This window comes from Macrotis lagotis, chromosome 1 (genome assembly GCF_037893015.1).
Source record: "Macrotis lagotis isolate mMagLag1 chromosome 1, bilby.v1.9.chrom.fasta, whole genome shotgun sequence".
Taxonomy (NCBI): Eukaryota; Metazoa; Chordata; class Mammalia; order Peramelemorphia; family Peramelidae; genus Macrotis; species Macrotis lagotis.
In genome coordinates this window covers 446476125-446502403 of record NC_133658.1, presented here as the reverse complement: position 1 = coordinate 446502403, position 26279 = coordinate 446476125, and the positions used below count along the sequence as shown (strand labels likewise).

The window sequence follows — 26279 nt, the reverse complement described above, 5'->3', positions numbered from 1 at the left end:
CCAGTGCTTTATCCACTACTCCACCTAGCCTCCCCTGAAATATGCTTTTTAAAACATTTGTTTATTATTTTTGTATTTGTGATGTCTTTTTTTATTGTAATTGCTATTGTTGTGTTTTTTGTTTTTGTTTTGTTTTGTTTTTTTGTTTTGTTTTGTTTTGTTTCTCTGGAGAAGCAGAGTTAAATGTCTTGTCCAGGTTTACACAGCTAAAAAATGTCAAGTGTCAGAGGCTAGATTTGAATGGTGGTCTCCTTGACTCCAGAGTCAATCCTCTATGATATGCATTTTATTTTGCAACATGATTAATATGAAATATTTTGCATGACTAAAGCATGTACAGATTGTACATTGTACATGTACAAATTGCTTGTCTTTTCTTTGTTTTTGGTTTTTTAATTTTTAAGATATATATTTTATTTATGTTATTTATTTTGAGTTTTACAATTTTTACAAATTTTTACAAATTTTACAAATTTTGCAATTTTTTAAGATTTTATTTATTTTTTTATTTTGAGTTTTACAATTTTTCCCCCAATCTTACTCCCTTCCCCCACCCCCAGCAGAAGGCAATTTACCAGTCTTTACATTGTTTCCATGGTATTCATTGATCCAAATTGAATGTGATGAGAGAGAAATCATATCCTTAAGGAAGAACCATAAAGTATAAGAGATAGCAAGATCAGACATTAAGATATTAATTTTTTCCTAAATTGAAGGTAATAGTCCTTGGTGTTTGTTCAAACTCCACAGTTCTTTCTCGGGATACAGATGTTATTCTCCATTGCAGAGAGCCCCAAATTGTCCATGATTGTTGCACTGATGGAATGAGTGAGTCCATCAAGGTTGATCATCGCCCCCATATTAGTGTTAGGGTTTACAGTGTTTTTCTGGTTCTACTCATTTCACTCAGCATCAGTTCATGCAAATCCCACCAGGCTTCCCTGAATTCCCATTCCTCCTGTTTTCTAATAGAACAATAGTGTTCCATGACATACATAAACCACAGTTTGCTAAGCCATTCCCCAAATGAAGGACATTTACTTGATTTCCAATTCTTTGCCACCACAAACAGGGCTGCTATGAATATTCTTGTACAAATGATGTTTTTACCCTTTTTAATCATCTCTTCAGGGTACAGACCTAGTAGTGATATTGCTGGATCAAAAGGTATGCACATTTTGGTTGCCCTTTGGGCGTAGTTCCAAATTTCTCTCCAGAAAGGTTGGATGAGTTCATAGCTCCACCAACAATGTAATAGTGTCCCAGATTTCCCACAAACCTTCCAAAAATGATCATTATCATTTCTGGTCATATTGGCCAGTCTGAGAGGTGTGAGGTGGTACCTCAGGGAAGCTTTAATTTGCATTTCTCTAATAAGTAATGATTTAGAGCAATTTTTCACATGACTATATATTGCTTTTAGCTCTTCATCTATAAATTGCCTTTACATATTCTTTGACCATTTCTCAAATGAGGAATGGCTTTTTTAAAAAATTTGACTCAGTTCTCTGTATATTTTAGAAATGAGTCCTTTGTCAGAAACATTAGTTGTCAAGATTGTTTCCTAGTTTACAACATTTCTTTTGATCTTGGGGTTACAGTGGTTTTGTCTGTGCAAAAGCTTTTTAATGTAAATTAAAATGAAATCTAAATAATCTAGTTTGTTTTTAGTGCTATTCTCCATCTCTTCCTTAGTCATAAATTGCTTACCTTTCCATAGATCTGACAGGTAAACTAGTCCTTGATCCTCTAGTTTGCCCATAGTATTGATTTTTATTTCTAAACCTGTATCCATTTGTATCTTATCTTGGAATAGGGTGTGAAGTATTCATCTAATCTAAGTTGCTTCCATACTAACTTCCAATTTTCCCAGCAGTTTTATCGAAGAGAGAGTTTTTAATCTCAATAGCTGGACTCTTTGTGTTTCTCAAACAGCAGATTACTATAATTGTTTCCTGCTATTGCACCTAATCTGTACCTCTGGTCCATGACTCTATTTCTTAGCCAATACCAGACAATTTTGATGACTGTTGCTTTATAATATAATTTTAGATCTGTAGGGCTAAACCACCTAGTTTTGTACTTTTTTTCATTGAATCCCTGGAAATTCTTGACTTTTTATTTTTCCATATGAATTTACTTGCAACTTTTTCTAACTCCTTAAAGGAATTTTTAGTAATTTTTTTTTGGTGGGGCACTAAACAGGTAGTTTAGATTTGTTAAAACTGTCATTTTTATTATATGAGTTCGACCTATCCACCAGTTTGCCCAGTTATTTAAATCTGATATTATTTGTGTGAGAAGTGTCTTATAATTGTTTTTCAAAAAGTTTCTGAGTCTACCTTGGCAAACAGAAACCCAGGTATTTTATATTGTCTGAGGTTACTTTGAATGGGATTTTCTGTCTAGCTCTTCCTGCTGTATCTTGCTAATCATATATAGAAAAGTTGAGGATTTATGAGGGTTTATTTTATATCCTGCAACTTTGCAAAAGTTGTTAATTGTTTCCAGTAGTTTTTTTTAAAGATTTCTTGGGATTCTTTTGATATACCATTATTCCATCTGCAAAGAGTGAGAGTTTTGTCTATTCCTTCCCAATTCTAAATCCTTCAATTCCTTTTTTTTCTCTTATTGATGAAGCTAACATTTCTAATACAATATTGAAGAGTAGTGGTGATAATGGGAATCCTTGTTTCACCCACAATTTTATTGGGAATGCCTCAAACCTCTCCCCATTGAATATAATGCTTGTTGATGGTTTCAGATAGATGATGCTTATGATTCTAAGCAACAGTCCATTTATTCCTACACTCTGTAGTGTTTTTTTTTAGGAATGGGTGCTGTATTTTGTCAAAAAGCCTTTTCAGCATCTATTGATATAATCATACAATTTCTGATAGGTTTGTTGTTGGTTAATTAATTATACTAACAGTTTTCCTCATGTTGAACCACCCCTGCATTCCTGGTATGAACCCAATTTGGTCAATATGTATTATCCTAGTGATAACTTGTAATCATTTTGCTAAGATTTGATTTTTTTCCTTTAATTTAAATTTATTTTTATTAAAGATATTATTTGAGTTTTACATTTCCCCCCCAATCTTGCTTCCCTCCCCCCTCCCCCCACAGAAAACACTCTGTCAGTTTTTACTTTGTTTCCATGTTATACCTTGATCCAAGTTGGGTGTGATGAGAGAGAAATCATATCCTTAAATAGAAGAGAATCTAAGAGGTAACAAGATCAGACAATAAGATATCTGGTTTTTTTCTAAATTAAAGGGAATAGTCCTTGCACTTTGTTCAAACTCCACAGCTCCTTATCTGGATACAGATGGTACTCTCCTTTGCAGACAGCCCAAAATTGTTCCCTATTGTTGCACTGATGGAATGAGCAAGTCCTTCAAGGTTGAACAACACTCCCATGTTGCTGTTAGGGTGTACAGTGTTTTTATGGTTCTGCTTATCTCACTCAGCATCAGTTCATGCAAATCCCTCCAGGTTTCCCTGAAATCCTGTCCCTCCTGGTTTCTAATAGAACAATAGTGTTCCATGACATACATAAAACACAGTTTGCTAATCCACTCCCCAATTGAAGGACATTTACTTGATTTCCAATTTTTTGCCACCACAAACAGGGCTGCTATAAATATTTTTGTACAAGTAATGTTTTTACCCTTTTTCCTCATCTCTTCAGGGTATAGACCCAGTAGTGGTATTGCTGGGTCAAAGGGCATGTACATTTTTGTTGCCCTTTGGGCATAGTTCCAAATAGCTCTCCAGAAGGGTTGGATGAGTTCACAGCTCCACCAACAGTGCAATAGTGTCCCAGATTTCCCACATCCCTTCCAACAATGATCATTATCCTTCCTGGTCATACTGGCCAATCTGAGAGGTGTGAGGTGGTACCTCAGAGAAGCTTTAATTTGCATTTCTCTAATAATTAATGATTTAGAGCATTTTTTCATATGGCTATAGATTACTTTGATCTCCTCATCTGTAAATTGCCTTTGCATATCCTTTGACCATTTGTCAATTGGGGAATGACTTTTTGTTTTAAAAATATGACTGAGTTCTCTGTATATTTTAGAAATGAGTCCTTTTCCAGAATCATTAGTTGTAAAGATTGATTCCCAATTTACTACATTTCTTTTGATCTTGGTTACATTGGTTTTAGCTGTGCAAAACCTTTTTAATTTAATGTAATCCAAATCATCTAATTGGTTTTTGGTGATGTTCTCCAACTCTTCCTTAGTCCTAAACTGTTCCTCTTTCCATAGATCTGACAGGTAGACTAGCCCTTGATATTCTAATCTGCTTATAGTATTGTTTTTTATGTCTATGTCCTGTAAACATTTGGATCTTATCTTGGTAAAGGGTGTGAGGTGTTGGTCTAATCTAAGTTTCTTCCATACTAACTTCCGATTTTCCCAGCAATTTTTATCAAAGAGGGAGTTTTTATCCCAATGGCCAGACTCTTTGGGTTTATCAAACAGCAGCTTACTATAATCATCTCCTGCTTTTCCACTGGTCCACCACTCTATTTCTTAGCCAATACCAAACAGTTTTGCTGACTGATGCTTTATAATATAATTTTAGATCAGGTAGGGATAAGCCACCTTCTTTTGCACTTTTATTCATTAAGCTCCTGGCAATTCTTGACTTTTTATTTCTCCATATGAATTTACTTACAATTTTTTCTAACTCATTAAAGTAATTTTTTGGAATTTTGATTGGTAGGGCACTAAACAGATAGTTTAGTTTTCGTAGAATTGTCATTTTTATTATATTAGCTGTCCCTATCCATGAGCTGTTGATATTTGCCCAGTTATTTAAATCTGATTTAATTTGTGTGAGAAGTGTTTTATAATTGTTTTCAAAAAGATTCTGAGTCTGTCTTGGCAAATAGACTCCCAAGTATTTTACACTGTCTGAGGTTACTTTGAATGGGATTTCTCTTTCTAGCTCTTCCTGCTGTTTGTTGCTAAACATATATAGAAAAGTTGAGGATTTATGAGGGTTTATTTTATAACCTGCAACTTTGCTAAAATTGCTAATTTTTTCCAATAGTTTTTTAGATGATTTCTTGGCATTCTCTAGGTAGACCATCATGTCATCTGCAAAGAGTGAGAGTTGTGTCTCTTCTTTCCCAATTCTAATTCCTTTAATTTCTTTTTCTTTTCTAATTTCTGCTGCTAACATTTCTAATACAATATTGAATAGTAGTGGTGATAATGGGCACCCTTGTTTCACCCCTGATCTTATTGGGAATGTCTCTAACCTCTCCCCATTGAATATAATGCTTGTTGATGGTTTCAGATAGATATTGCTAATTATTTTAAGGAACAGTCCATTTATTCCTACACTCTCTAGTGTTTTTAATAGGAATGGATGCTGTATTTTGTTAAAAGCTTTTTCAGCATCCATTGATATGATCGTATTATTTCTGATAGGTTTGTTGTTGATATAAATGAGTATACTAAAAGTTTTCCTAATATTGAACCAACCTTGCATGCCTACTTGATCATAATGTATTATCCTAGTGATGACTTGTTGTAATTGTTCTGCTAAGATGTTATTTAGGATTTTTGCATCTATATTCATCAGGGAGATAGGTCTATAATTTTCTTTCTCTGTTTTAACTCTTCATGGTTTAGGCAACAGTGCCATATTGGTTTCATAGAAAGAGTTAGGCAGAGTTACATCTTTCCCTATGTTTCCAAAGAGTTTATATAGGATTGCAACCAATTGTTTCTTAAATGTTTGGTATAATTCACTTGTGCATCCATCAGGCCCTGGAGATTTTTTTTAGCAAGTTCAATAATGGCTTGTTGAATTTCTTTTTTCTGAGATAGGGTTGTTTAGGTATTTAATCTCTTCTTCATTTAACCTGGGCAACTTATATTTTTGTAAATATTCATCCATTTCACTTAGATTATCAAATTTATTGGCATAGAGTTGGGCAAAATAATTTCAAATTATTACTTTAATTTCCTCCTCATTTGTGGTGAGTTCACCTTTTTTCATTTATGATACTAGCAATTTGGTTTTCTTCTTTCTTTTTTTTAAACAGATTGACCAGAGGTTTATCAATTTTATTGATTTTTTCATAATACCAACTTTTGGTTTTATTTATTAATTCAATAGTTTTTTGCTTTCAATTTTATTAATTTCTCCCCTAATTTTTAGAATTTCTAATTTGGTACTTAATTGGAGATTTTTGATTTGTTCTTTCTCTAATTTTTTTAGTTGCATGTTTAGTTCATTGATTTCCTCTTTCTCCAATTTATTCATATAAGCATATAGAGCTATAATATATCCCCTGAGAGTTTCTTTGAATGAATCCCATAGGTTTTGGTATGTTGTTCATCATTATCATTATCTAGGATAAAATGGTTAATTCTTTCTATAATTTGTTTTTTGGTCCACTCATTTTTTAAAATGAGGTTATTCAGTTTCCAATTTGTTTTGGGTCTATATCTCCTTGGCTCAGTATTGCATATGACTTTTATTGCATTGTGATCTGAGAAAGATGTATTCACTATTTCTGCCTTTCTGCAGTTGATCATTAGTTTTTTATGTCCTATTTCATGGTCAATTTTTGTATAGGTTCCATGTACTGTGGAGAAAAAGGCATATTCCTTTCTGTCCCCATTCACTTTCCTCCATAAATATAGCATATCTAATTTTTCTAACAATCTATTTACCTCCCTAATTTCTTTCTTGTTTGTTTTATGATTTGGTTTATCTAGATCTGATACCAGGAGGTTGAGGTCTCCCACTAGTAGAGTTTTGCTGTCTATGTCTTCCTTTAATTCTTTCAGCTTCTCTTCTAAGAATTTGGGTGCTGTCCCTCTGAGTGTATATATATTCAATATTGAAATGACTTTATTGTCTATGGTACCTTTTAGGAGGAAAAAGTTTCCTTCCTTATCTCTTTTAAAGGTATCTATTTTTCTGCTGCTTTGTCTGAGATAAGGATTGCTACCCCTGCTTTTTTTACTTCAGCTGAAGCAAAAATATATTTTGCTCCAACCTTTTACCTTTACTCTATATGTATCTCTCTGCTTCAGATGAGTTTCTTGTAAGCAGCATGTTGTAGGATTCTGTTTTTTAATCCACTCTGCTATTTGCTTATGTTTTAAGGGAGAGTTCATCCCATTCACATTCAAGGTTTTGATTACTAATTCTTTATTACCCTCTGTGCTATCTTCCCTCTGTTTGTATTTTTCCCCCTTTCCCCCCCTTTTATCCATATTCCTCAGTCTTTTGTTTTTGAAAACCACCCCCTTCAGTGTGTTTGCCCTCCTATATCACTCCCTCCCCTTTCTTTCCCCTTTCCCTTTTTCAGTTTTCCCTTCCCTTCCTTTTCTTATTTCCCCTTATTTCCCCCACTCCCCTTCCCTTTCTCCATCCCCCCCTCCCCTTTTCCCCTTTTCCCCTTTTAATACTTAAAAGGTTAGATGTTTTATAAGTTAATTGAGTTTGTGTAGGTTGACTTTAAGCCAAGTCTGATGAGAAGAAGATTCAGGTGTTTCTCCTCCTCTCCCTTCTTCCCCACTATTACCATAGGTTTTTTTGTACCTCTTAGTGTAATGAGATTTACCCCATTCAATCCCCTCTCTCCTCCCATCTGTTTTCTGTCCCCCTTTTAAGGGCAGTAGTAGTGGGGTTTTTTTAGATCCATCTATCTAAGTCAGATAAAATTCTGAGTGTCTGTCCCTTCTCGTTCTGTATATTCTATAGAATAGAGTCCAAATTCCTGAGAGTTATTAGAGTCTTTCTCTCAAGTGGGGTTAAAGCTAGTTGCATCCCATTAGATAGTAGTCTCATGGATAGGTCATGAATGCCCATCATTTCCAGGTAGTTGTATTCTCTCTGTTAGAGTTACATTACTCAAGGTTTATGAGAATCTTTTTTTTTGTAACCCCCATGCTGGGATATAGCCAGTTTCAACTTACTGGATTGCATTTTTTTTCCTTTTACAGCCCTCCCCCTATTTTTTTTTTTTACCTTTTCATGTGTCTCTTGAACCGCCTGTTTGATGTTCAAATTTTCTGTTTAGCTCTGGTCTTTTCATCGGAAATTTTTGAAATTCTTCCATTTCTTTAAATGTCCATCTTTTTCCCTGGAAGAGAAGGCTCAGCTTTTCAGGAAAGTAGATTCTTGGCTGCATTCCAAGCTCCTGTGCTCTCCAAAATTTCTTGTTCCAGGTCCTTTGATCCCTTAAAGTTGATGCAGCCATGTTCTGCGTGATCCTTACTGTGGCTCCTTGATATTTAAATTGTTTCTTTCTGGCTGCTTGCAGGATTTTCTCTTTTATCTGATAGTTATGGAGTTTGGCCACAACATTCCTTGGTGTTTTCATTTTAGGATCTTTTTCTGGTGGGGATTGATGTACTCTTTCAATAACTACTTTGCCCTCCCATTCCATGATATCAGGGACGTTTTCCGTCACTAGATCCTGTAATATTAAGTCCAGGCTTTTCTTCTCAGACCTAAGGAGCCCAGAGATGGTGTCCGCAGCTCTCCTGCACCAGACTTCTCCCCGCAGCCCCTTCCCCAACCTCCAGGGGGACAGCACCAACACCAGCGCCTCTGCTTCCCAGCGGACCCAAGCCCCTTTCATCCAGCCCCACCGCTGATCCAGCAGGTCCGGCTCTCAGGCCCTCAGACTCCCAGTTCCAATTCAGCTGTTAATCTGGCTGATCCGGTTATGATCATCCCTCTGAGCCAAGACTCACCCACCCAGATCAGTCCATGGCTGCTGCGGGAGACAAATCCTGACCTAGATGTTCTTTCTCCTGGCTTTTATTTCTGGGTTTTCTGGATAGGATTTCTTTTAAGAGGTTTTTTCATGTGATAGATGGGGAAGAGATCAGGAGACTTTGGAACTCTGCCTGTCTTCTCTCTGCCATCTTGGTCGGAAGTCCTAAGATTTGATTTAAGATTTTTGCATCTGTATTCATCATGGGGGTAGTTCTCTAATTTTCTTTCTCTGTTTTACTCTTCCTGATTTAATTATCAGCATCATATTGGTTTCATAGAAAGTAAGGCAGAGTTCTGTCTTCCCCTATTTTCTAAAGTGTTTATAAAGAATTGGAACCAATTGTTCCTTAAATGTATGGTGAATCCATCAGGCTCTGGAGATTTTTTCTTTGGGAGTTCAATGATGGCTTATTTTCCCTTAGATTGTCAAATTTATTGGCATAGATTTGGGCAAAATAATTCCAAATTTTTATTTTAATTTCCTCCTCATTGGTGGTGAGTCCACCTTTTTCATTTATGATACTAGCAATTCAGTTTTTTTCTTTCTTTTTTTAATCAAATTGAGCAGAGGCATATCAATTTTATTGGTTTTTTCATGAAATAAACTTTGGTTTTATTTATTAATTCAATAGTTCTTTTGCTTTCAATTTTATTAATTTCTACTTCAATTTTTAGAATTTCTAATTTGGTATTAAATTGGGGATTTTTTTTTTAGTTTTTGCTAGGCAATGTGGTAAAGTGGCTTGGCCAAGGACATACAGCTAGGTAATTAAGTGTCTGAGGCCAGATTTGAACTCAGGTAGTCCCAAATCCAGGGCCAGTGCTCTATCCACTGCACCATCTAGCCACCCCATTAGTTGGGGATTTTTAATTTATTCTTTCTCTTATTTTTACTTTTATATTTAGTTCATTGATTTCTTCTTTCTCTAATATATTCATGTAGGTATTCAAAGATATAATATATTCCCTGACATCTGTTTGGAATGAATCCCGTAGGTTTTGGTATGTTGTTTCATTGTTGTCATTATCTAGGATAAAAATAAATTAATTCTTTCTATAATTTGTTTTTTGATCCACTCATTCTTTAAAATGAGGTTATTCAGTTTCCAATTAGTTCTGGGTCTATATCTCCCTGGCCCAATATTGCATATGACAGAGAAAAAATTATATCCCTTTCTATCCCCATTCAATTTCCTCCATAATTCTATCATACCTAGTTTTTCTAATAATCGCTTTGCCTCCTTAACTTCTTTCTTGTTTATTTTATGAATTGATTTGTCTAGATCTGAGAGCGGGAGGTTAAGGTCTCCCACTAGAAGAGTTTTGCTATCTATGTCTTCCTGTAGTTCTTTCAGCTTCTCCTCTAAGAATTTGGATGCTATCCCATTGGATGCATATATATTAAATATTTAAATCACTTTATTGTCTATGGTTCCCTTTAGAAGGATATGGTTCCCTTCCTTATGTTTTAATGAAAAGACCAGAGGTATATAGAAAATTTTAATGCTATCTATTTTTGTAGCTGCTTTGTCTGAGATAAGGATTACTCCTCCTGCTTTTTTTCACTTCAGCTGAAGCAAACTATATTTTGCTCCATCCTTTTACCTCTACTCTATATGCATCTCTCTGCTTCAAATGAGTTTCTTTTAAGCAGCATATTGTAGGATTCTGGTTTTTAATCCACTCTGCTATTTGCTTACATTTTAAGGGGGAGTTCATGCCATTCACATTCAAATTTATAATTGCTAATTCTTTTTTGTCCTCCATGCTATGTTCCCTTTGTTTGTATCCCCCCCCTTATCCTTATTCCCTAGTATTTTCTTTCTGAATACCACACCCTTCAGTGTGTTTGCCATCCTACATCCTCCCCCTCCCCTTTCTTTCCCCTTTCCCTTCCCTTCCTTCTGTTAATTCCCTTTTTTCTCCCCCTCCATTTCTCCATTCCCTCTTCCCCTTTCGCCTTTTAATACTTGAAAGGTAAGATGTTTTTTAAATTAACTAAGTATATGCATAAGTTAACTTCAACCAAGTCTGATGAGAGGAATATTCAGGTGTTTCTGATCTCCTCTCTTCTTCTCCTGCATTACCGTCAGTCTTTTGTACCTCTTAATGTAATGAGATTTACCCCATTCAATCACCTCCCTCCTCCCATCTCCTTCCCATCCCCCTTTTTATGGAGGAGGTGTTTTTAAATCATTTATCTGATTCATAGAAAATTCCATGTATCCATCATTTCTAGCTAAGTGTATTCTATCTAATAGAGTTATAGGTCTTGAGAGTTCTTTTTCCCAAGTAGAGTTATAGACAGTTCCATCCTATTGGATGACAGTCTCATGAATAAGTCATGAGTGTTCATCACTTCTGATGAGGTATATTTTCTCTTCTAGAATTACAATTCTCAACAGTTATGAGAATGTTTTTCCCGTGCTGGGATTTAGCCAGTTTCATCTTATTGGATAGCAGTTTTTTTTCTTTACCCTTCCCCCTATTTTTATCTTTTCATGTATCTCTTGAACCTCCTGTTTAATGTCCAAATTTTCTATTTAGCTTTGGTCTTTTCATCAGGAATTTTTGGAATTCTTCCATTTTGTTAAATGTCCATCTTTTTCCCTGAAAAAAAGGCTCAGTTTTGCCAGAAAGCAGATTTTTTGGCAGCATTCCAAGCTCCTTTGCTCTTCAGAATATCTTGTTCCAGGTCTTTCAGTCTCATAATGTTGAAGCAACCAGGTCCTGTGTAATCCTTACTGTGGCTCCTTGGTATTTAATTTGTTTCTTTCTGGCTGCTTGCAGGATTTTCTCTTTTATCTGATAGTTCTTGAATTTGGCCACAACATTCCTTGCTGTTTACATTTTATAATCTCTTTCCGGAGGGGATCGATGTATTCTTTCAACAACTATTTTGCTCTCTGGTTCCATGATATCAGGGCAATTTTCCATCACTAGATCCTGTAATATTAAGTCCAGGCTTTTTTTTCTCTTCAATGTTTTCACGAAGGCCAATAATTCTCAGGTTGTCCCTTCTCGATCTATTCTTGAGGTCAGTGGTTTTGCTAATGAAGTATTTTACATTTTCTTCTATTTTTTCTATTTTTTGGATTTGTTTAACAGGCTCTTACTGTCTGATGAAGTCATTAGTTCCCACAGACCGCATTTTTTTTAGAGAGGTTTCTTCAATTACCTTTTGAAACTCCTTTTCTTTCTCTTAAACAAATTTCCTATTTTGAAGAGGTTTGGGAGATTATGAAGATCAGAGAAAATATCTAGTCTTTTCATCTTGTTGATCACATGATCCAAATATCTTCTACATTTTAATGAGTATCTAAATCAGGAGCAGGGAGCCTCCAGGCTACAGGTCCTATTGATCTGGTGTTGCCAAGGCAACTGTATGTGGGACTCAAAATTCAATAAATCTAGTAACTTTATAGTGGTGAATTAATTAAATGTTTGACCAAATGTAGTGCATAAGTGATGTTATAAATATATCCAAATGGTCCTTCAAACAAAAAATTTCCCTACTTCTCTGTCTAAAGAATTTTTCCTTTAGGTAGTAGGAGAAGATTCAGGAAAGGTTTCTACATAGGACCAAAGGAACTTAGATATACATGGAAAGGGACATTAGAGACTGTCTAGGTCCAGTGCTGTCATTTTATACATGAAGAAACTAAGGTTCATGTCCCAAAGTCACACAGCTCTCTGACTTCAGAACAAGAGCTCTTTCAACTATACCATGAAGATAAAGTGGTAGAATCCTAGAATACTGGCATATGATATCCTTGGATGACGGAGGGGAACGAGAGAAAAGGAGTAGAGTAGATTAGTCTTGAAGACCATTCATTGATGTCTAAACCAACTCAACAGACATTTGTTAAATCCAATTTTGTGCAAAGCATATTGACTAGATGAAAAATAAGCTCCTCAAAGTACTTAGATTGTATTGGAGAGGTTGGAGAGTTTGTAAGGAGATAAATATATACATGATTACTTAATGAAGAAAGAGCATTAACAACTAGATCGATCCAGAATGAATTCCTGTAAAATATGACTCATAAACTGAGAAGATGGGAACACATTATAGGTTTTAGAGATAGTAGCTAATGTAATAAAATGGAGATGTGAGATGAAATATCAGTATCAGAAGCTGGTTCAGTGAGTTTTGGAATAGGGAACAAAAGAGAAAAAATAGTCCAATATTTTCTTTATTCATCTGTCTCTCCTTCCCTCTATATATGTTCTGAAGCAGGAAAGGTCCCAGATTATGCTTATGATAGTAAAGGTAAACCTCAATTATGGTATGTTTTTCTTTTTGAAGAGAGCCAAGTGACATCATGGGGTGAATTGAATTATGTAAGGCAGAGTTACATAGTCATCAACCACTCCAGTAGCTAAAAGATAGTCAGGATGACTGGTGATGGCCTATGATAAAGTGGATGTTCTTGGCATTTTTCATGTCTGACTAAGCTCTAAGCACTCCAAGGTGCTTACCTCTGCTGCCTTCTTGGCTATTGGAACATTTTTTATCATGCCACTTCCCTGAGGAGATGTTTTCAAATGCTTGGAAAAGATACCCTGTAATTCATTGACTATCGGTTACCCTCAGTCTAGTTTATTCTATCTGCTGAGACAATTTGGGTTATACAATCTTGGAGCTTCAGATGAGAGTGGAATGAAAGGTAGACACAAAAGATGGGTGAGTAGTCCCAAAAAGTATTTGGCAAATCCTCAGTCCATATCATCCCATAAACCTCTGAGTCTGGGTTAGACTTTGACAAGGGACCAGAATCATCCACTAAGACATGAAGGTGAAATTAGCAATAATTTAATCTTGAATTTGTCCAGGAACTAAGTCTCTTTCCTACTATGTGTGTTGAGAGAGATAATAGAGAGGCAGAAGGAAGTACATCTTTGGCCAAATGCATTTCTCTCTTCAGTGTTTATGGATATAGGCCAAGGCAACAATATTTTCCTCTCTCTTAGCATACTTCTTGCCCCACCTTCTATAATGATGGAGGTAACATTTTTTTGGGGAAATCTTCCTGTTTTGACCTGTGACTTTGTCCCTAAGTCTTTTTACTGACTAATCTGAACAGATTGACATGCAGCCAAGATCTTTCTTTCACCTGCAATTTGGAAGTAAAAAAACCCCAGATTATCTGTCTACCAACTCCAACTCCTGTGTTACTCTATCTATCTTGTTCTTTACAAGGGATATTTAAGAACTGAGCCCTACCTGATTTCTATGCCCATGTTCTCTCTTTGTCTCATCTGAGAAACAGCTATGAAGTTGAAGTCTTTTGAAAAAGAAGACTACAATTTCCCCAGCCCCCTTATCACCCCACACAGTCAGAAGTAGTAACTAAATGGTATTTGTCTGCTCTGGTTCTATCTTTCTTTTAGTCCCTCTTATAATTGTGAGTTAATTGGACTTCTATTAAATTCTGCATGGCCAAAGGGTAAAGTTTTACTTTCCCTAGCACCTTTATAACTCTTCATTCACTCTGCATGCTCTAATTTTCTTTTTGTTTTTTAATCTTGAATTAATAGAATTCAGACTTAGGCAAATCTATGAAGCAAAAATATGACTTTGAGATTGACTGTCATCTGAAGAGCATGCTAGTTAAAAGACTGGCCATCAGTTGATGATTTTTTAAAATAGCTTTTGCTTTTACCAAGGTATCTCATGTCAATAAAAGTTGGAGGTATTAATTACCCATATAAAATGAAATCATGGATCTCTTCAAGTGTCTAAAATGCTGCAAAACAGCAGTATGTCTAGTTACTTCACCCCCCCCCCCCACATAGTCTTGGAACTGTTATTTTGGAAAAGCATATACAATCTATTTGTGGTTGACTTAAATTCATTATCTTAGATGAATTTATGCTTGATATTTCTAAGAAATAGTGAATCATCCCTTCTTGCCTTCCATTAGGATGGAGAAATCTCTTAGCAAGTGATCTTTATGTTGCATAACAGTCATAGAAAGTAACATGACACAGTGGACTGACTTCAGAATCAGGAAGAACAAGCTCCAAGTTTCACTTCTAACACCTCCCTGCTTTGTGATTCTAATGATGTTATTTAAATATGTAGTACTCTAGGCAAATCTTTAAACTGATAAGTTGCCTAAAATTGCTTAAAGGATTTTCCTCATTAAAATTTCCTTTTTTAAATAAAATCGTATCTTGTTAAAAAACAGGATTATAAAACACTGATTTCCATGTGGTATTGAAAGTTGTTTTTAGCTAACTAATGACATGCAACCCAAATATTAACTCATGAGGAATATTTATTAAGAGAAAGATTTCCCTTTGAATTTTGTCATAAAGAATATTACATTTCATGTATAAGTGAATTAGTTTATGTTTCATTTCCCTTCCTTTTCCTTTTCCTTTCCCTTCACCTTTCCCTTCCTTCTTTTTTATTTCTTCCCTTCCCTCTTCCTTTCTTCTTCTTTTCCCTTTGCTCGAATCTCAACTAGAAAGGAAGGAAACTATTAGCCTTTCAATAATCTCTCATTCTCAAGATTCAAACTCACCAGCATTCATTAAACTTTATTACTGAACTACTGAAGGTTGCTTTGCATTAGGCAAAACAATTCTGTGTCCAGGATTTCAAATTGTGCTACAGGTTTTCATTAACCTGGAAACCTTCCATTTACATGGTTCATAACCTGGTCTCAGCTCACTTGGAAGTAACAAAGGGTGTCTGGGCAGGAGTGCTAGCAGGGGTCTTTCTCCTCTAGGGCTTCCATCTGAATTTGATCAGGTCAACTGTTTTCACTCCTGCCTCATTAGGTAAAATAAAATGGAGATTATAGTGTGGTAGAGGTATCATATTTCAGGATCAACTTTGTCTATTCCTTACACTTGTTATGTACTTCACAGTTTTATGTGATCTTGCTTTCTGGGTTCTCTGATTTGCACATATACATGGACTAGATAAATTGTTAACATTTGGTTGCTTGTATTAAGTTTGTTAAAGAAGATCATGGTCTAGTTCTCTAGACCATGATAAATAACAAATAAGTGATACATTGGTTCTTTTTAATTGGTTAACCTTGAGAAAAGTGGTCATTTTCAGTGTTAGGAAGCACATTCTTTTAAAGATGAAATAATAGATGTAAAATAGATACATAATGTTATTAAAACTTGACATGACAATGAATACTTTGTAAATTATTCATCTGACCAATAAGATTAATATACTAGTATAGATGGATTAATTGTAGCTTTGTGCATTACTATCTTTTATTGTCTGGAGAGTATTAGAACTATGTGTGCTCTTGCTGTGATAACAACAGTCTATTTTACAGGCTCTTAGGGTCCACAAGGTAGGAAAGCCTAGGATTCAAGGAAGAAACTGTTTATGCTCCAGGAGTCAGTGTGTGGGAAGGATGATGTGAACATATACTATATGATCCCTCTTTCCCTGACAAGATGGGAACAGGGAAAGGAGAAAGGAATCTAGAAAATTTGACTTTTATTCCCTTCCATGTGCCTTTTTCCTTTTTATTCTTTATTTCTTTACCTTATTTTCTTTTTCTTTATTTCTAAATTTGCTTTATTTTCCTTATTTTTTTACTTCTTCAGGGAAGAATTATATTGTTATTTTTTGTTATTATTGTTCTGTATATATTTTGTTTTTTTAATTAATTCTCTTGGCCTATATCAGAAGGATGATTCAATAAAATCCCTTAAAGGATTTAAATATTTAAAGGTCTTCTAGAAGACACCTGGGACCAAATTTTCCCACCCTCTACCACATGGGCTATAATTTTTTTTTCCACTAAAGGTGACAAACCTTCCCTTGAAACTTGATTGATCCAGGGGACCAAGTCTTGTGTAATGCATCCCTTGAAACAAATTTCTAGTATTCTCTGGATATATTGAAATGAATTACTGGTTACTTAAACAATAAAAAGTTCAATAACAAGGCGTTGGGACTCTTCAGAGGTGGTAGATATCCCAAGACTTTGACTAAACTAGACATATACCCATATGGAGATGAGGAGGAATGGTATGGCTTATATAGGGATTAAACCCATGACCTTGGCATTATTAGCATTATGCTTTAATCAAATGAGCTAACTGGCCCACCAGTAGACATGGTTTTTGCTACTTGTCAATTCCAGGAAAATTCCAGGAACACAACAAAGATCTGTATACAACATTTGTAGATCTTTGATACCATCACTTGTGAGGGTTTATGGAAAATTATGTCAGAATTTAGTTGCCTGGAGAAGTTCATCAGTATTGTGTATATCAATTTCATGAAGGCATGCATGCTCGAGTTCTAGATAGTGGATGATATTTTTGATGTCCTTGTTACCCATGGAGTGAAATAAAGATATGTCCTTGCTCCCATGCTTTTTTAGCATGCTTTTACAGCTATGTTATCAAACACCTTTACTGAGGATGAAGACAGCCTCATGGTTAGCTACTACACTGATGGAAAATTGCTCAATTTGAAAAGGTTACAAGTCAAGAAAAAAGTGGAGGGAGTGTTGGTGCAGAGATTTGTTTACAGATGATTGTGCACTCAATGCAGCCTCTGAAGCTGAGATGCAATAAAGTATGGATCAATTGTCTGCTGCTTGTGCTAATTTTGATCTAACAATTAACATCAAGGAAACAGGTGCTCCATCAGCCAACATCACCCCATTCATTTATGGAACCATTGACTTCAGCAAATGGAGAAGTTTTGAATATTTTGGACAAGTTCTCTTACCTTGTCAGTTAAACTGAGGTCACAGTTGGTACAGAACTGAGCAGCCTGTGTTGCACTGACACAAACAACTGCCCACTCTGGTAACCAAAAAATGAATATTTTAAAACTATCTTTACGTATAATTGGAAAAATAAAATTAAAATTTAAAAGGTCAAATTTAATTGAATTCTGCCCAACAGTTCAGCTTCTGACTTGCACTATGAATAACTTCATCTTGTGATGGTGACTATAGTCATTAATATACAACAACAATCAGGTTCCTTGTTCATGTTGGAAGCCCCAGAGTAAGAGTCCATCTGCTTCTGTCTCTGTCTTATGGGGGAGTCCAGGCTAGGGCCTGAGTGAAACACGAGCACAGGGATCCCACAGTCAAACCTCATGCCTTCCAACTCAGACTTGGTTGACACTCACATTGTCGGAGCTAACTCAGCATTTGGGAAACTCTGAAACAAAGTATGGGAGGGAAAAGGTATTAGACTAACTACTAAATTGAAGATCTACCTAGTCATTGTGCTGACCTCATTGCTATATGCCTGTGAAACCTGGACACTTTGCCAGTTCCATGTCAGGGAATTGAATCACTTCCGTTTAAATTGTCTTAGAAAGATTCTGAAGATCATCTGGCAGGAGAAGATACTAGACACTGAGGTCCTTTCTCGAGTTAAATTACCTAGCATTCTAACATTACTACAGAGAATGCAACTATGATGGGCTGGTCATTTTGTTAGAATACCAGAAGTATGCTTGCAAAAAAGACTATTTATGGGAACTCACACAGGGCAAACACTCAAAAGGGGGTCAGAAGAAGTGATACAGGGACACCCTGAAGGTCTCTCTTAAGAACTTCAGGATGGATTGTGCATCATGGGAGACACTGTCACCAGATGACCCAGCATGGTATGCCCTCACTAGTGAGGGTGCTGCACTCTATGAGGAAGGCAGAATTGAAGCAGCTCAAAGAAAGGAAGACCAGCTTAAGTTTAGAGTACCCACCCCAGATGTTCTCATGGATTATTTGTGCCTGACCTGTGGTAGAGCATTCTGAGCTCATATAGGGCTGATCAGCCATGGTCAAACACACTGTAATTTGTCTCAGAGATAGTGATGTCATTTTTGTCTTCTTTGATAACAAAGGACAAGAACCAACTACCCAAGTAGGAACCAGGTCATTCACCAGAAATCACAAATAGATTAGCTTTAAGAAGCCAGAACCAATTGATCAATGCGACCTTTTCAAAGAAATCATGGAAATTGTGTGATATATCACTGCTTTACACAAAAATTTCACCTCTATTGGATATCTAATAAAAGACAAGAACCATTAGGAGATCTGTACTGATCCACTCTAAAGATAGTTTTCTTATGGAATATCCTTTTTTTTTGCTTTAGCTAAGCAAATTTCCTTTTCTTAACTCTAGAATGTGTGCCTAATTCCTTCCTAATATCAAACCTGGACTATGAATAGGGTACCAGGCTGAGTCCCTAATACTACTATATGCTGATTACATAAAAGACCATGACAAGTTGTGAATAGTGTAAACCCAATAATCCAAGCAAATAGAAAATAAAAATTGAAGTTATACCCAAAGGAAAATTCTGTATAATCAGTAGTAAAGTAGAACTCTGATATATTGAGAAAATAACTTCTCTGCAGCTTTGAAAGTCTTTCTCTTTCTCCATGTGAGACTCCCAGAGTTCATGGAACCACATTCTTGATGCTATTTCTGCCTCTTACACTGGCTGTAACATTGTTTAATATTCTCTTCCATAAAAATACCAGTATGCAAAATGACCCAGGATTTTTTGGAAGCCTATTTACATAAAATAAATACTTGTAACCCATGGTTCAAAGTCCATTTGCACAAGACTTTATTTGAGAGAGAAATCAGAAGACCAGAATCTCTCTTTTCCCAATGTTTTGTCAACTCTACCCCTCATGAAGAGAGCCTAAGTCAAAAGGGCTTTGGAAGCTGCAGGCTTCTCAACATGTTATTCAGTCCTTTTCCTAACATGCATGTGATATAATTTAAGTTTAACATACATTATTAATATTTTATTCATAATTTTCTTATGTCCAGAAATCAACAATAGAATAAAATAAATATATACTATGTTAATATTAACAAACAAAAAATAAAATATAAAATACATAAAAATATAAAAATAAAATCTTATTTTTAGTGTCTGTCAATTTCAGAGGTATAAATGTTTATATTAAATATTTAACTATGAACTTTTGTAAGCCAGTTTTAATTGGCTACAGAACATCATTGATTATGCACTAACCCAGCCATAACATGGAGGATAATAAGCACAAACTTGTAGAAACCTAAAAGGGAGTTTTATTAGTAGGAAAAACTCATGTTCCTAGAATATCTCAAAACTCTAACTTACAGACCGAAATGTCCTTTACTTCATTCAGAAAAAATCTGACTCTTTATCACTTGCTTTATGGGGCTGCTCCTCTTCTGTATCTTTCTGTTGTTCCTATAGGAAAAATAATTTCTCTATTACCTACAAACCTGGGACTACTGAAGCAACATTAAGATCTTTTCAGGGGAAATAGAGATCCTAAAGCTGGAGTTTATAGTTCAGGTCCACTCTAGCATCTCCAGAGGAATTGGGGACTACTCTTTTTTAAAGTAAATTTTATTTATTTCATTAAATATTTCCCAATTACATCTAAATTTTTTACAATTATTTTATTTCCAAACTTTTAGTTCCAAATTCCTTTCACCCTCCCAGAAAAGGCAAACACTTTGAATTAGATTTTACCTGTGAAGTCATATCAAACATTTTTCCATGTTGCAAAAATAAAACAATAAAAATAAAGTTTAAAAAGTACACTTCAATCTGCAGAGTTCATCACTTATTTCTCTATAGATGGATAGTATTTTTCATCATGAATCCTTTGGAACTGTCTTTTATATTGTCTTGATCACAGTAACTAAATTTTTCACAGTTGATTATCCTTACAATATTGCTATTATTGTGTAAAATGTTCTCCAGGGTCTGCTTACTTCTTTGCATGAGTTCATATAAGTCTTCCCAAGTTTTTCTGAAACTATTCTGCTATTCATTTCTATTAGCACCGTAGTATTCCATCACAATTATATACCATAATGAGCAATCTGGGGCCAAGCCAGACTCAGGGAAGTGGAGCTAGGTGAGATAGATAGCATGTGGGACCACCTAGAGATGTCGATAATGAAGATGCACCTCAACATCTACACAGAGCCAGCCTCTTCCGCTGGTGGCACCAGGCATGAGTATGGAAGGTATGGAACAGTTTCAGAAGGAGAAGGAGGAACCTGACAAAGGATGCAAGGAGTGTCAAGGGAAGGTGGCCGAATGTCAGTGGAGACTGAAGGAGCATGAGGTGGATAAGCCCAAATGCAGCCAAGCAGAGGAAGACAAGAGTTGGGAGTAAAAGCTGAATGAACTGCTCAAGAAGTAGAAAAATAATTATGGACCATGGACATACCAAGCAAAGATGGGTTCAACAAAATTGTGTTCTATATTAAGTCAGACAAGTGGAGGATCCTGAAGAGCACAAATAACAGAAGCATAAGACCTTTGTAGAGGAGTATAAAAAGAAGATTATGCATTTTGACATGCTTTGATACTGGGATGACAGCCAGAAATACCAGACTGAAAACACATATCTCATCTGCAAAGAAGTGGGGAGAAATGTGCCCTCACAGAGCAAGTAGCTCAACATATAATTGCTATACAATTCATTCTGGAGTTGACAAACAGCCTAAAATTAGATCCCTGGGCCTGCTTCAGGAAATTCTTCACAAAAACCATGGCAATCAACCAATAGTATGTAGAAGGACTTCACAGATAAGCTGTAGTCTTTCAAAGAGCTGAACCAAAGTGCAAATTGAGAAGGTTATGGAGACTTCTGGGGTGGACCCAAGATGGTGATGTGAAGCTAACTTGCTTCTGGAGCTTTTCCCTATGAAAGATAAATTAAACATCTACATAGACATTACAGCTGAAGATCTCACCAAGAAAAAGAGAAGATCCAGTGAAATTTCAATGGTAGATATTATGAGGGATTTTCAGTGAAGTTCTGTCTCTATGAGGGCAAAGGGAAACTAAAGTATAGCTAGGCAAAGGAGGGGGAAACCAGAAGGAGGCTTTAAGCCACAGGGCACTCCAGGTCCTGACAGCCTGACAACATCTTAGGTCCCAGCAGCTAGATAGCAAACCAGTAGGGAGGGTCCTAATATCAAATAAATTCTGAACCATGGGAATACTGGGTCAAAAGACAGGACTGGATTGGGAACAAACCACTGAATGGGGAGAACCTGGGCATAAAGAAGGAAATAAACCTCTGCAAAGGCAAGTCCTAGGCTGTATAGGCAATATCTTGACCAACAACAAGTCAGCGATCAGACCCCAATTCCAGAATATAAAGCTTGGGTCTATACTCCCCATATCCCAGGAACAGAGCAAAAAACAACAAATATGAGCAAAAAACTAAAAGAGTACTCACTGTAGAAAACCACTTTGCAGATAAAGATGATAATAATGCCATATCAGAAGGAAAAACCAGTAACAAAGTACTCAAAAGAAGTCTCAAAAAAGTCTATGAATTGGATTCAAATCCAAAAATCTCATAGAAGATCTTAAAAAGAATTTAAAAGAAGAGAGGAAGAAGGAAAAATGGGAAAAAAAGAAATGAGAATTATGCAGGAAAATTATGAAAAATTGACCAAAGAAATCAACTCCATTAAAAATAAAAATAAAGAATTGGAAAAGGAAACTTAAAAGCTAATTGAAGAAAATAAAACCCTAAAAACTAGAATTGAACAGATAGAAACCAATGCATCTAGAGGACTACAAACTTCCATCAAACAAAATAAAAAGACTGGGAAAAAATGAAGAAAATGTAAAGTACCTTTTAGGAAAAACAAATGGCCTGGAAAATAGATCTAGAAGAGATAATTTATGAATCATCAGACTACTAGAAAGTTTAAATCAAAAAAAAGAACCAGAGAACCATCATGCAGGAAATTAAAAGGGGAAATTGTCCAAATCTGCTAGAACAAGAAGACAATATAGCTATTGAAAGAATACAGAACCCTTCTAGAAAGATTCCAAATTTCAGAACTCTCACATAAAGGAGAAATTTCTGCAAGCAGCAAAAAAGAAAAAAAATTAAATACAAAGGAAACAAAATAAAATTCACACAGGACTCATGAACCTCAACACTGAAGGAACAGAGGACTGGAATATCATATATTGGAGAGCAAAGGACCTGGAATTACAACCAAAAATTTACTGCCCTGCAAAATTCAGCATATAACTGTCAGAGGAAATGTGGCTTCCAAAATTTCCTGACAAAATGACCAGAACTGACCAGAGAAGTCAATCGCCAAATCCAAGACTCAAAAGATGCATAAAGCAGTAAATGAAAAGGGGAAGGACAAAACAAAACAAATATTTGTCAAAACTATGAAATTGTATACAACCCTAAAAGGGAAGATTTAACACTTTTAACTCTTGAAAGATTTACTTCTTCTAAGATAACTAAAGGTGGACTATAATTGAAGTGATTGGACTTGATACCTGATTAATAGTACTTGAGCGATAAATAACACCAAGTGAAGAGGCACAAAGATTTACAATTTTAGAGGAAAAAAAGGGAGGATGTGAACACTGAGTATATTGTATTCAATAGATTTGGCTTACGGAGGGAATAAGATATATTCCCACATGAGTTTAAAAATCTATCCTACTCTACAAGGAAGGAGGGGTTGGGGGAAAGGAAAGGCAAGGGAAGAAGGGACTGATAAAAGGAAAGGTGAAGGTATAAGTGAAAATAAGCTGAAAGTTAATTTTAAAATAAAAATTAAAGGGAAAAGGGAATAAAACTTTATTGAGGAGGAATAAGAGGAAAAGAAAGAGAAAAATATAAATAGGGAAAGATAGCATGGAAGGAAATACAGAATTAGTAATCTTTTTTGCCAGAAGGAATTTAATTATTTATTATTTTTAAATAAAAGAAAGATTTTACTTACTTTGAATTTTACAATTTTCCCCCTAATCTTGATTTCCTCCTCCTTATTCCTGCCCCAGAAGGCAGTCTGTTGATCTTTATACTGTTTCCATGGTATACATCAGAATTAGTAATCTTAACTGAAAATGTGAATGGGATGAACTGTCCTATAAAATGGAAGGAGATGGTTTAAAAACCAGAATCCTACAATATGCTGTTTACAAGAAATGCATTGGAAACAGAGATACACACAGGGAAAATGTAAAACAGTAGAACAAAATATACTATGCTTCAACTGAAATAAAAAAAAATCAAGGCTAGCAATCCTGGTCTCAGATAAAGCAAAAACAAAAATAGATCTCATTAAAAGGAATAAAAAAGGAAACTACATCTCCTAAAAAGGCATCATAAGTAATGAAGCTATATCAATATTAAACATGTATGCACCTAGTGGTATAGCATCCAGATTTCTAGAGGAGAAATTGAGTGAATTACAAGTAGACATAGACAGCAAAACTTTAATAATGAGGGCTTCAACCTCCCTTTCTCAGAAGTAGATAAATCTAACCACAAGATAAATAAGGTGAAAAGAACTTATATATGATTCATTCACCTCTAGAGAAAACTAAATGAGGATAGAAAAGAATATACCTTTTTTTCTCAGCATTACATGGCAACTATACCAAAATTGACCATGTACTAAAAAAGACCTTATAATCAAATGCAAAAAAAGCAGACATAATAAAAACCATACTTCTCAGATCATGATGCAATAAAAATTACATATAATAAAGGATCATGGAAAGAGAAACCAAAAACTAATTGGAAACTAAATAACTTAATTTTAAATAATGAGTGGATCAAACAACAAATCATAGAAATAAACAATAATTAAATCCAAGAAAATGATAATAATATATCAAACTAAAATTTATGGGATGCAGCTAAGGCAATTTTAAGGGGAACCTTTATGCTTCTAAATGCTTATATGAATGAAATAGAGAAAGAGCAGATCAATGAATTGTGTATGCAACTTAAAAAAACCTAGAAAAAGAACAAATTAAGATCCCAATTAAATATCAAATTAGAAACTTGAAAATCAAGGGAGAGAATAAAAACATTGAAAGCAAGAAAACAATTGATCTAATAAATCAAGCTAAGTGTTGGTTTTATGAAAAATCCATTAAAATAGATAAACCTTTGGTTAATCTGTTTAAAAAAGAAAGAAGATAACCAAATTACCAGTATCAAAAATGAAAGGGGTGAACTACCCACCAATAAGGAAGAAATTAAAGAGATAATTCAGAGCTACTTTCTCAGATTTTATGCTAATAAAATTGGTAACCTGAATGCAATGGATGAATATTTACAAAAAATACAAATTGCCCAAATTAACAGAAATGCAAATAATATGCTTAAATAACCCCATTTCAGAAAAGGAAATTGGAGAAAACATCAATAAACTCCTTAAAGAAAAAGTCTCCAGGTCCAGATAGATTTACAAGTGAATTCTACCAAACATTTAAGGAACAATTAATTCCTATTCTACATAAACTATTTTTTTAAAATAGGACTTCTGCCAAATTCCTTTTATGATACCAAAATGGTGCTAATACCTAATCCAAGAAGAACTGAAACAAAAAAAAATTATAAACCAATTTCCCTAATGAATATTGATACAAAAAACTTAAATAAAATTTTAACAATGAGATTACAGCGAGTTATTACTAGAATAATGCACCATGATTAGATAGGATTTATAAAGGTAGGCAGAGATGGTTCAATATTAGGAAAACAGTAATTGAACATATCAATAAATAAACCAACAGAAATCATATAAGTATCACAATAGATTCTGAAAAAAACTTTTGATAAAATACAGCATCAATTCCTAGTGAAAACACTAGAAAATTTAGGAATAAATGGACTTTTCCTTACAATAATAAATAGTAGCTAACTAAAACATCGACAATTATTATATGTAATGGTAATAAACTAGGACCATTTCCAGTAAGATCAGGGGAGAAACAAGAGTGCCCATTATCACCATTTCTATTCAATATAGTTTTAGTAATGCTAGACAAAGTCTTGTCCTTTCAGCCCCTCACAACCTTAGTCTGGAGATTAGGTATGCACAGCAGGAGGTTGAAGGCATGTGATCAAATGAAGGTATTGCTTCTTTTCTAATTAGATACTAAAGAAAATCTAATTAGATGATAACTCTCTTGATCAAAAAAGTTCATTGGATAATAGAAGAGTCCTCAGTTATCTGAATATCTGGCTATGGAAGGAAACGTTAGACTGCTTTATTGACATTTACAATTTAAAAAGTAGAAACTCTTTAACTATTTGTCTTATTTACTCATTTTCTTACTTTACTTAAGAGGGAACCTGCTCACTCTTCCTTCTTTTCTCCTTTCTTTCAATCTCCCCTCTCCCTCCCCCCATTCCCTGCCAAGCACCACCTCCCAGATATTTGAATAGTTTTCTGGATTCTAGATTTAGAGATACTAATCGTAACTCTGGCCTTAGCCATAAATATAGACTTGGGACCTCCCCCCCCACCCCAGGAAGGAGACATGATAGTGAGTGCGTACAGAAGCAATTAGCCAAGTTTTCACAACATTCCCTCCACACAACTTTAAAATAATGCCTCATATTGAATTCTTAAGTCGTATAGCCAACAAAGGATCAGAGTGAGACATTCTTCCAGTCAATAACAATATAAGCAATAGGAAAAAATCTATTACATGTGGGTTGGGGCTACCCTGGTCCCTA

General features: G+C 35.1%; 1 protein-coding gene and 1 pseudogene across 7 annotated transcripts in view; both read left to right on the top strand.

Moving 5' to 3' along the window:
* Positions 1-26279, top strand: part of SLC25A21 (solute carrier family 25 member 21) — a 918698-nt gene that overhangs the window by 608509 nt on the left and 283910 nt on the right. The gene's annotated exons all lie outside the window — the stretch shown is intronic.
* LOC141506543 (hsp90 co-chaperone Cdc37-like) lies at positions 19696-25664 on the top strand (annotated as a pseudogene).